At 46.4% G+C, this 13147-nt stretch overlaps 1 pseudogene; it reads right to left on the reverse strand.

Annotated features, from left to right (window-relative positions):
- Positions 1 to 5744: 5744 nt before the first annotated feature.
- Positions 5745 to 8521, reverse strand: LOC119275928 (annotated as a pseudogene).
- Positions 8522 to 13147: the final 4626 nt, after the last annotated feature.

The raw sequence follows: 13147 nt of genomic DNA on the forward strand, positions 1-13147 counted from the left end.
GAAAAAAGCGTATTGTAACGGTGAACCCGACAAAGTCAATCCGTGATTTATTATTAGGAAGAGACTAGCAAATGAGCCCGTGCGTTGCAATGAGATTTTTTTTACAAGCATGACTAATGACCTCACAGATCCACGTCCACTATTTTGAGACGACATTACACCTGTGTCGCCGTTTGACCTTTTTCCCCTCTTTGGTAATGGTCCTGTTTTTCTTTGATCAATGTGTTTGAAACTGATCAATCATAACTCCCAAGGGAATGATTTCGGCTATTGAGCCACACTTACGCAAGATAATGGTTAAAACTTCAAAAAATTAAGTTCATCTATGCATCATAGCGAGAAGGAATTTGAGTAAAGTGGGATCTCACGTTGGATACTGCCTGGATTGTATGTTATATGTGAAATACCCTAAACAGTACTGCCTAGATACCGCCCCTGCAAGAATTAAAATTCACATTGATATATAATCTGCAACATTATTTTATTCCCTATAAGCTGCAGTAGTATGCATCCAAATTTTTTTTGCCGCATCATAAATTAGCTAGTAATTTCAGTGTGTAAGCATCACTGAAAGTAGCTATCGTCCTCAGCAGACCAGCAGCACAAATAGCAGTTCTACCTTTGTCCAGCTTCCACGCACGCACACACAGAGATCGGGGAGCCACAACATACGCCTTCTTTCTCCTTTCATCCTTTGGATCTTCTTCACCAGTGCTCCCAGCCCACGGACGGACTCGGCCAAGGCGACGTCCGCCTCCTCCAACACATCACCCTTTCTGTTCTTGTGCATCTTGCAATTCTTGATTAGAACTTTGTCAACGTAGTGTGCACTCGGTCCGTCAATGTAGTTGTGTGTGTCTAGTTCTATAGGTATTCTCCTATTCTTGATTAGTAATCTGCCAACGTATACTTTGCACTTGGAATTCTTGATTAGTAATCTACATCTATCACTCCTGTTCTTCTGCATCTTGAAGCCGTGTGTGCCCTGCTCCAGCCCATGAAATCGGTAGTTTGCACTTTGTCTCAAATCTCATGTTATTAGTAATCTGCCAACATAGACACAGACCAACCAGCACATATATAGCTGTAGCCGGACTACCAACGGGTGATGGTGAGCTGATAGCCGGAGCATACAAATAGAGATGGTTAGGACCACCACATCTCCCTCTACGCCACGTCCCTCCTTTCCCCTCTAGCGCTCGCCTACGTCGCCCAGCCCGTGCTGCACGGCCTGTCGGCGCCTGCCCAATCTCCACAAGCACGCCGCCCTGCGCCCGCACCCGCACCCGCCAGAGGTTGGATTGCTGCTTGTTGACCGCACACCTTCTTCTGCCATTGCATGATGTACCTCCTCCTCTTTCTCACGTCCTGCAGTATCGAGCTCCGGGACCGGAACATCTGACGCTAGGGAGCCCGTGTTGGCCGATTCAGGGACTCGAGCAATGAAGACATTGTCGATGGCCGTCTCTGCTCACAGGGAGCGAGGCACCGCCAGCCAGAGCATCCTGATGAGGCGCTTGTTGTCCAAGACGCATGCATGGACTCCATGGCCATGCTTGGGTGGCCGTCGTTCACGGGGAGACGCCGGTGTCCTCCATCCGTCGCCATGGTTGACGACGAGTGCACGTCCTGCCCCGTCCAGGGCTCCTCTCTGACTGCTACGTCGCCTACCAAGGCCCATGAGATCGGCCTCGGCTTATGCCTCATCTTTTGTCAACTCGTCCGCTGCTTGTTCGCCTCGGGTGGCGTATTTATTGAAAGGTTTAGGAAAGTTCTGACTCCGAGCAGAGAGTCCTGATTGTAAGAGAGAACATACGGAAGGATTGATTTCCTATGTTTACCCGTGCCAGCCCCCAGCGCCGCCTCGCAAATTAGTACCATCTCGTTTATATTATGATTTTCTCCATACAAATTGTAAAAGCGTATTATGACATGAGAAGAAAGCGTATTGTGACGGTGAACCCGACAAAGTCAATCCGTGCTTTATTATTACTAGTACAAATGCCCGTGCGTTGCACCGGGCGAAAAATGAAATATAACTTGTTCCACGTGCCCCTGTTTTTCTAAACAATAAGATTACAGTAAGTATTTCTTTTTCTATGATGAAATTTAGACGTATCCTAACAATATTTGCCATTACCTATTTCAGCTCCGCACTTTCATTTCATCCGAAAAACACGAATTTTTATCAATCAATTTTATGGCGAAGTTTTTTAAATATTAAATTTTATTTCTAATTGTTTTGCACTGTTTTTTGGGCTTGGTCCATTGCCATTTGGCCCATGTACTGAGTCCAGCCCAAACTATAGCCACGCCAACCGAGCTCCTCGTCTCGTGAAAACGTATCCCCATTCCCCAATCTGTTGAAGGCGACGGCGGCAAGCATCCCTCCCCTCCCCTCCGGCCGGCTCTCTCGGCCTCTCCCTCCCCTGCCCTCTGCCTTTGGCCCTCCCTTCCGCCTCCAGCCCTCTTGGTCTCTCCTCCTCCGGATTCCCCGGCCCCCCTGTAGGCGCCCAGCGCCCTCCATGGCTGACGGCATCCAAAAGCTTCAGTTTTTCTTGCACTCTGAGTACTCATTGTAACACAACAGTTATTATAGAAAAGCTTGAAAAACTACTAATAACAATATGTCATATTACACAATCAGTGAAAAAGTCAACCTACTCAATTTTATTAGATACAAATTTTATACATTCACAAAATAATATTTGAGAAGTCTTGCTTTAAAACACAAAGGCGTCACCTAGTTGTCAATAATGCTTTCTGGCTTATCCATCCAATCTAACACACAAGCAGTAGCTTCATCCGAAGGCAGCCAAGAGCAGCAGGAGCAGTTAGGCGAATCAGCGGCAAGGTCGGAGAGCCTCTTTTGGTTGCAGAGTTATGGAGCTTCCGAAAATTCAGAAGAATTTCACTGATCAATAAAAAGAGCAAGTAAATGTTCATACAATTTTCTTCTGTCGTTAACTTGGAGAAAATATAGCACCAAAATATCTTCCATCGTTAACACACTAACAATTAATAAATGTTAAGATACTCACCAAAATATATTGCAGAAAGTCTTTCATCTAGTGGAGCTAGATAAATTTCTATGAAATCTTACTTCGGCATCTTCAACTTTGGAAAGAACAGTTGGTTTTATACCTGATAAAAAAGAACCATTGGACGAAGATGGTACTTTGTGGACTACCAAGCACTTGGGAATTTTCTTGTATAATAACAATGGTTTGCCTTGGCGTTTACTGTACAAATATTCATGTGACATTATTTTAGGCATGCACATCACAAATGAATATATGTCCACAAACTAATGATAATGGGCAGTGAAGATTCTTGGTGCCATAAACTCTAATGTGCATGCATTTTGACACAATGGTCGTTAGTACATGACTCCCTGAAAATTTAAAAGAAAAGTAAGATGTGCGTGTGTCTTATCCTTGCAAGTATTTCTACTGTAAACAGAAAAGGTATATTTTCACATATTTGTAGCCGTTGGAAAATCAGAACGTCACATCTATGTTAAGTTTAATCGCTGGCTCCTAACTGTGAAGATATTCCAACCCTGTCGATGTTTGTTCTTGTCCTCATCAATCCATGAGGCAAACAACTTCTGAATGTGTTATCTTGTGCCAAAGAAAACAGCTAACTTGTCCTCCTCAATTCATGAGGTAAGAAACTTCTGAATCTTCGTGTGGCTGAACGTCATCAACAGCAGGATCTCCACATTTAGTTGTGTCATATTCTGTGAGGAACCCATGACAGAATCTTCAATCGATGTTTAACTTATGCCACCTCCCCACCACACCAGCCAAGTCTCCCTCCTGTGAGGTGGTCGCTGTCCTCCACATTCGTGGTCCTGCTCGTCCTCTCACTTGCTTCTGATAAAGGCTTGAGCCTGTGACTCCTCTGAGAAATTCTCTCAAGCACATAGCAGACATTGTGGTGGTGTGCGTAACCTATAACTGGGATGGAGAAGGCCGTGACATAGGAGTCGCTGGTGAGGCTGCAGAGCATGAAGACGTCCTTCCATCGGCACGGACAGGGGCGGCAGGGCACTTGTTAGTGGAGGCCACATTGACGACGGCGAGCTCCTAGCAGTCCCAACGAAGGCTACGACATCCTCCCGGTGAGCCCCAACGAATAGACGAGGTCAGCCATGTGGTCGAGCGTGGTGCAGTGAGGTCGACGGCTGAAGTCTCAACGGCAGCAACGCATGATGGCCGAGAAGCGACGTGGGACTCCGGAGGCGGGTGTCCATGGCAACGGCGGCGGCCACCTCCAGCATCGCAACGGCGAGCCCTCCAACGGCGCTGGTGGTGCTGGAGGGAGTCGGGGTCATAGGTATTCAGGAGATTCCCGTGTTTCCGTGTAGAAAGCGAGCGAGCGCGGCGGCCGCGCGGCCAGAGCCTCCGCATCCATGTCGCCTTAACCCTCGGCCGGGTCTGACGCACGCCGATTCTGACGCTACCCCACCTCCACATCCTCCTCCTCCTCCCGGTTGTTGCCCATGGCGGCGAGGAGCCTGTTGAGCAGCCCGTCGCGGTCGGCGGCGCGCGCTCGAGCCGGCCTGCGCGGGCACGGAGTGCGGAGGATTCGGACGGTGCCGGAAGGACGGCGCGGCGGAGAGGAGACCACTGTGCGTGGAGGACGGCACGACCGGGCCAGCGGCGGGGAGGCGCCATGTCGGACACCAACAGCGACACGGTGGTGAAAACGCCGAGCACACGCCCACGAACACTCTTTTCTGGTCGCCGTGCATGTCATTTTTCCTTCGCCTCCACTATAAAGGCCCATACGAATCATTTTCTGGTCGCCATGCATCTCCGGGCCCAATTAGAAATAACGTGCGCTGATGGCCCAATCAAAATAACGTGCGATGGAGATAGAAAATTAACCTACGAGAAACGTACGGGTTAAAAATAACGTTCCATTAGTACCACCTCGCTTATATGTTTAAATTCAAACTAAAAGCGTAAATTCAAGGAAAGAAGCGTATTATGACGGTGAACCCGGAGACCCAATCCGTACTTTATTATTAGGGAGAGACTAGTACAAATGCTCGTGCGTTGCACCGGGCTATAAAAGGGGAACAACGTGCTTCGCGTGTAATTTCGCACCATTTTTTATATCCAGTTTTAATAAACGTCGATAATAATGTTAAACATGGAAATTTTCTTATTTTTAATAAAAGTTAATGTTTTCATTAAAATGTAACACCTTTTGAAAATAGTTAACATTTTTATGAAAATTGGAACATTTCTCTATTGAAAAGAATATTTTCATGTTGTACATTTCAAAATGTTTTTTTTAGTAAAAAGTGATTTTGGGGGGAGGGGGGCATATTTTTTGAATTAGTTTTAAACTTATTTTAGGAACTAACTTTTTGGGCATTTTTGTTTGGTAATTTTTATAGATAGTTGGTTTTTTGACTGGGAAGAGTTTTTTTTTTCTATTTTTACCTTCGTCGGTTTGTTTAGCTCAAGCAAGGCACAATTCAACTCCCCTCTCTAGATCTGTATAGCTAATGCAATAAGGGACTACATATGAAGCAAAATAAGTGAATCTACACTCTTAACATATGTCTATATACATCAATTGTAGTTTGTATTGAAATCTCTAAAAAGACTTATATTTAGCGACGGAGGGAGTATTTTTTAAATAAAACTTTAGTCGGCTCTTTTGTATGATTTACAATATTTCTTTTGATAAACTAATTGTGTCAAAATCCGCAAATACGAATCATATGCATAGCAAGCACAACAATCATTGCCTTTCAACCGACTGCAGTCAAATCACGAGCACGATCATAAACTACTGATTGACCCGATGCCACACGGGGCACATCGTCGGCTTGTTTCTTGCATGTTTACACCAATGTATATATGTACACTGTACACACACACACACCGTATACGAGGTCTAGCGAGGAACCTCTGGAGCATTTGGTACTACTCCCATGGGACGCTCCCATGCATGTACCACTGCAGTGCTGCCGATCAGGCGCTGTGCCCTAGAACCAGCGGGTTCCACTTCCCCATGTTGTAGCCGTCGCAACCGCTGATGGTGGCCTCCTTCATCTCTGTCTCAGAGACGCCATTGTTGCAGATGTTTGCGAACGCCCTCGTGTGTTCATGCCATACTGACTTCGAGTGATCCGCATTGGGACTCAAAAACTCGCACCTGATAGTAGTGGTTGGCATCAGTACATAATAAACTTAAGCTCAACTGGAAACATAAAGAGTACTGCAGGGTGTTGCATATTTATGGGATTGTAAACAAGGAATTGTTACACTCACCATCGTCTTCAGACAATCCCAATCGTCTACTAATGGCTGGCCAGGGCCTTTAGTAGCCTCAATCACCGAAGGCCCCTTCTCAAATCCAAAGACAAGCTTCCCGATGAAATCAATACTGCTGTCAAGATGCTTCCTGTGTAACACAGTTTCTTTGACCTCCCTGAGAGCCCTGTGCTTCTCCTCTGACCCAACATTTGACTGCTCATACTGAAAGTGAGAAGATACAATGTTAGCAGACAAATTTGGCAAAACAAAACGCATGAAAATTAGTAGTAACCGAGAAGATGAGCTAGGCAAGAAATATATCTGGGATTTTACTGAATGTCTTTCACCATACTCCATGACATGAGAACCGATACTGGAGTCATTTGGGGGTGTCGTTCTCGTTTTAGCCTTTGTACTGTTGCTTGATGGTTTCCTTCGGTAGATTGTGAGTTTCATTGCATAGTAGGATCCCATGGTTCAGAATAGCAAGACAACATACAGAGCATAAATATTACAGCTGATGCTTTACCTGTCTTCCATCCAAGAAACAATGTATGCGTCGCCCAAGCTGGTCACATATTCAGGAAGAGGTGGTGTTTCCATCCCAGGGCAGTATGCTCCCCAGCTACTTTCTTCCGCATTTGCTGCTGTTGTAACATAAATATGAAGATCTTGTGGCATTAATCCCTCAAAGATACTGCTGCTTTCACATGCTTCAATATATATGATCTGCCAAAATTGCAATTATAGTGCAATGCTGTACTGAAGTTACATCCAAGTGTCTCGCTTCTGCCAAGCTCCACCAGGAGATCCTCCTGGTCTACGGCACGCCTTCAAGCACCCATGTCGAAAATACCTTAGCCCCTCCGGCTTTGCCACTCGCCTCATAATGGATCTGGAATTTTCCTACAGTAGGTAGTACCAATTTACCTCGGACAATACAACCCATAATGAAGCTATTCATCTAGCAAAGAAGAAAGATTATTTACTCTATCTGCGGTTGTTATTCTCATAACCATCAAGTAGTGAAACTAAAAGTAAAACTGAGCTATGTACTGTAAGCATAATCTATTTACAGGGGCATCATACAGGAAGAACAATATATGTGTATCGACAAGATCAAAATACTATGTACTATTTGAGATGCTGCTGAGTGAATAATTTGTTTGAAATATTTTTTAGCTAGTCCATAATCCAAAGCCAAGCTCCTTGTCTACTGTAACTGTAAGTGCTACTTACATGGCAGCAGAAGAATCTTGCATCTTCTGTATAATCAAAAAACAAAGCTTACACCTTGAGGAGTCGAGGTGGTGGAGGCTTGAGCGTGGTGTGTTGCGGACTGAAGGAGCCGCCTCGCTGAGGAGCGGACCGGCCTGATTGGATGAGCTGGACTGCCGGAGGCGGAGGAAGGTGGCCTTTGAGCTGAACCAGCGAGGGGATGGGGGCGTCGAGCAGGGCGTTGACCTTGACCGCCATCGTCCTACTACGGTACTGCCACAACGGAAGGGCGCCACCGTGTCAGCCCACATTGGCCCGTCGTTAACCAGGGAAGGGCGTCTAGCAGAGGTGGCCATCCTGCTTCCTGAACGACTGGGAGAGGAAGGAGGCTAGATTCCCAGTTCATCCCCATGCTCGCAGCCTCACCGAGCAGCCTCACGCCCGAGTGCCTCTCTGGATCTTCGCATCCCCGAGCAGGACCTCTGCGTCTGTGCCCCGATCCAGCGCCACCGGAGAACCAACTACCGCCACGCCTACTCCTCTTCCTTTCTCCTTCCCTCCCGTGCTCTCTCTACATCTCTCTCAAATCACTCTTTGCTCTCTCAGGATGCAAGTTCGCCACCCCGGAGTTCCAGGCGCCGCTGCCGGTCACCCCGTCCTCCACTGGATCTGGACCCCTCCTAGATCCACGCGCTTAGCCACTTGCGCCATCCCATGCGCCACCGCACGCCGAAGGACCCTGCGCCCTGCCTTCCTTGCCGTCGAGCACAATAGGTGGTCGGGAGCCGGACGCCATCGCCGCACCCTCCCATCCTCTTCCTCCCGCGAGGTCACGACCATTAGGTGGAGGGGAGCCGTGAACGGCGAAGATAGCAGCATGTGAGGAGGAGATGGGATTAGGAGGCAGGAGGTGGCCGACGGCGAGCGGTGAGGCGGGGCAGGGCCGGGCAGGAGGCGGCCGGCGGTCGGCGGCGTGCGGGGCGCGACAGGAGGTGGGTGGGGCGGAGCGGAGCGCCACGAGGCAGAGCTTGGCTGCGTTTTTTTCCCTTCGTACCGGTTCGATTCGATCTGTACTGCGGGTTGAATTCCAAAACTATAGGGACCTTCTTATAAAAACGCCACGACGATGAACCCGGAGACCCAATCCGTGCTTTATTATTAGGGAGAGACTAGCGCAAACGCCCGTGCGTTGCATCGGGTGAAAAAAACCCACACTTCCCTAACCCAATTGCTCAAGACCCTCTTTCAATCCACGACACAACGCCAGGCATGATGGGATGAATAAACTCTTTGAAATCGGCTGCCGTGAAAATATATACTGTAGAAAAAATATGCATGTATTTCGGTTTTCAGTTCATTTGTATTCACCCCACAGGTATGTCATAAAAGCTTTAGTCGGTGCGGTGGCTAGCTTGTCGGGTGAATAAAGTGGAGGTCCACAGTTTGAATCCCAGGCGGCTCGCTTTTTTCTTTTCATGCATTTGCCGCCCAACCTCTCGCGCGAGGTCAATCCAAATCGGCCGGCCCAGTCGCTTGATTCCTATGCGAACGGACGTCTTTTTGACACAAAATGCGTCAAAAGCAAATCCTATTTGGTGCTGCAGGCGCCCGTTAACGTGTATTCTGCAAAGGGGCGCCTACAGCACCCCGTACTGGGCCGGCCCGTTACTGTGTACTCTATTCCGCAAGAAAGAAGGGAGCCATCGTTGCGACTCGAACCACATACCTGTTGGATTGATGTTCAATAGTATAACCATCACGACACACAATACGATCTGATAATATTCAACTCTTTCTTTTTATGCATCTGTCACCCGACCTCTCTCGCGAGGTCAATCCAAATGGGTCGGCCCAGTCGCGCGATTCCTATGCGAACAGACGTCTTTTTGACGCAGAATGAGTCAAAGGCAAATCCTATTTGGCGCTGCAGGCGCCTGTTAACGTGTATTCTGCAAACGGGCGCCTGCAGCACCCCGTACTGGGCCGGCCCGTTACTGCATACTCTATTCCGCAAAAAAGAAGGGAGCCGTCGTTGCAACTCGAACCACAGACCTGCCGCATTGATGTTCGATAGTATAACCACCACGACACACAATACGATCTGATAATATTCAACTATTTCTTTGCTATATTCGTTTCTTTTCCTTTTTTTTCTTTTCCCTTTTTCTTGTTTTCCTTTTTTCTTTTCTTTTTTGCGTTTTTCGTTTCTTCTTCTTCCTGGTTTCTTTCCCTCACTGACTTTGTTTTTTTCTTAAATACGTGAACATTCTCAAATTCAATGATTTTTCTAAATTTGATGAACTTTTCTTTTCAAATCTATGAACTTTTAATAATTTTTGTGAACTACTTATAAAAATTGATTATTTTGTTTCAAATTCGATGAACCCTTTTCAAAATCTTTGAACTCTTTTCAAATTCAATTAACTTTTTTTAAAATTGGATGAACTATTTTTGCAAATTGATGAACTTTTTTTCAAAATTTTGATGAACATTTTTTAATTTTTTGTGAACTACTTTCTTAAGTTGATGAACTTTTTTCAAATTGGTGAACTTTTTTTTCAATTTTTTGATGAACTTTTTAAATTTTTTGTAAACTATTTTTGTAAGTTGACGAACTTTTTAAAAAAATATTGGGCTTCTCTTGAATAGGGCGATGTTTTTATGCATGTTAATGAACTTTTTCCGAAATTTGTGAGGTTTCATTTTTCTTAAAAAAAACATATGTTCTCTCAAAAAAAAAAATGGGCCGGCCCTAGTGGTTAGCTGAACACACGTAGGTAGTGCAGGTACCGAGTTCTTTATATGGGTACAATATGCGAAGTATTAAATAGAGTTGTTTTCGTATACTAAAACACACATTGGCCTTTGGCGTAGTTAATTCTGGATGGATAGAGCATGCACGTACGGTTTTTTCATCGTGCACCTTCGGCTTCGTGTGATCGTGGTTAACCTTGCTGTTTAATAAAATTGATGGCCAACCCATGACATACAAAATGAAAAAAACCTTTCAGTAGCAGCTCCCTAAATTCAAGATTGGACAATTCAACTAACAATTGCAGTTCGGTCAGGGATCTATTCTACTAACAAATTCATGTCTAACCTTGCTGTTCAATTCAAGAAACAATCAACACTTAACAGTATACACAAAATTGACCTCAAACAGTAGCCAATTGAGCCCAAAAAGTGGTAAATCCTAACCAAGAACAATGCCTCAATGGCCACGAACAAGAGCAGAGAGAGGAGGGGGCGAACTCACCTGAAGACGGAAAGGAGGAAGCTCCATGGGTGGTGCGTCCCGAGCTGCAGCAAGGCAAGGTCGACCCCTCCTTCCTCAAGTATCCAATCCTTGCCTGCACATCTACCATGGAGGATCAAACCAGATATTAGAGAGAGAAAGGGGGAGAGATGGGGAAGGGGATGAACTCACCCCATGGCCACCAAGCGGAGGAGGAGCATCCCAGAGACGGAGCTGCGTGTGGGGGCGCGGTGGGCGTCAGAGAGGAGTCACCGGAGGCGCCGGAACCACGCCAGAGTGGAGGTGCTCAAAACCCTAGCCATGGTTGATGGTCAACCAGGAAAACGGCGGCGGCGCCCAACCCCTATTTCGCCGGGAGAAGGGGGCAAATCCTTGCCGGTGTCGGCCGGCGCCCGGCGCAGCACCGGATCGAGGGTCGCCGCCTCGCCGGGGTCGGTCTCCTGGCGGCTGGGATCGGGATAGCCCGTGCCATGAAAGAAACTCATGGATGATTCGTTGTTGGGCCATATTGGATTTACGTGCGAATTTGACGTACAAGCAGAAAAAAAACATCAAAACGTATACAATAATAGTACCACCTCGTTAATGTTATGATTTTATCTACATAAATCGTGAAAGCATATTATGACACAAGAAGAAAGCGTATTGTGACGGTGAACCCGGAGACCCAATCCGTGCTTTATTATTAGGGAGAGACTAGCACAAATGCCCGTGCGTTGCAACGGGAGAAAAATAACGAGGTGCTAATAATAAAAATGGTATATGAGTGATCATGCACCGAACTGATTGAAGGAGGGAACTTAGTGGGACATACCCCATGCATCCGGAAGACTTTGTGTATCAATGTATCTATCCTCCCTTGGCTTTCTGGTCCAATAGAAAGCACAACATCGAAACATGAATAATTTGCCACTTAACTCATTGCATCTTTGCGTGACCTCCTTTGACTAATATAACAAAGGCTTCATCTCCCATTTTGAGGAGGTAGGAGGTGAATTAAGTCTGACGAACCTTCACAAAAGGCTCTTGCAAGCAACAAAATTGAGGTTTGGCAAGCATGCACGCTCGACTGCCCATGAGATCACAAGATGACGAAAATATGGCAATTCGATCAGAAAGACCATATATACCTTATCGCAAGCACATGTGCTAAGTCTAATTATCATGTGCATGAGGTTGCAGGTCCTTCTGAAGTTGTAGGTGATGCCCCTCTCGAGGTGTTCTAAAAAAAGTTGTAGGTCCTCGTCGCTGGCTGGTGGACAACACTCGTCGTCGGAGCCGGGCCGCCATTGTGTATGGTCACCGCCACGCAGACCGCTCCTCTATGTTGGTCCGCCTTGTCGCCGAGCTGTTGCACTATGTGGTCGGCCGATGGCTAGCGCCGGCCGAACCGCCACATCGTGCATGTTCGTCGGGTCACACACTCTCGCATTAGTTTAGCGGCTCACAAATCCCACGTCCCTATTAACATTAAGTTATATTTATACTTTGGCATTTCAAAAAAAATGATGTCTGAAAGGTAAAGTTACAATGCTTGGCGCTCTTTTGTTGACACATTGCCGCCAACAATAGGAGCACCCCCCCATTCGAACGTATCCACTTCTTCCCTGGACATTATCATCGGGCCTCGTTGGGGATTGATTAGGGCACACAGAGCTGCCAGAGAGGTGTTAAAACGGAGGGGAGTGCTCCTCTATCCTAGTTGGCGTGCGGGAGCGAAACATAACATGAGTAAGATGGGGTGTTGTCGCATTCTCTCTACTCTTCATCTCTCCCTCTCCCCTCCCTATCTCACTAACGACATCGGTGACATTCAGTGTTGAGGAATATCGTCTTAATTGTCAGCAAGTCTAAGTGAGCTCCAAATACCTTCTCCCTTTGAGAAACATCTAGTTCCAATATTTCACTCACTTTTAATTATTGTATCTGACGATAGTAACAACAAACATCAAGTAATTACCCGAAAAAAATTAAGTAATTATAATTGGCAAAATTACTTCACGTACGATAGAATCTAGTACGATTTCCATCCGACGTGACAGTGGATGGTGAGGATGCTTTTTACATATGCGATTGAGGCTGCCTATACTGCATCGTACAAAAATCTTAAGAGATCTATCTTATGTGAAACACTCTTATAATTGGCACTTATTCCAATTTATTTTTTCAATCGGTAGCACATAGCTTCCAGCAGCTTCTAATCGGTGCAACCATTAAAAAAAAAAGAAAAGCAAACCAAGAATCCCCCACCGAGCTCCCTTATCCAGACAACGTTGCTCGTCATCCATCACCGCTCTGAGTCCCAGCCTTTTTTGCTCCCAAAGGTCGCTAGGCTCTCTCCGGTTGCGCCACAGCAACCTTCCTTCCATTCCAGCGACACATTGCCGCCAAC

The sequence above is a fragment of the Triticum dicoccoides genome, chromosome 3B (genome assembly GCF_002162155.2).
Source record: "Triticum dicoccoides isolate Atlit2015 ecotype Zavitan chromosome 3B, WEW_v2.0, whole genome shotgun sequence".
NCBI classification, from domain to species: Eukaryota; Viridiplantae; Streptophyta; class Magnoliopsida; order Poales; family Poaceae; genus Triticum; species Triticum dicoccoides.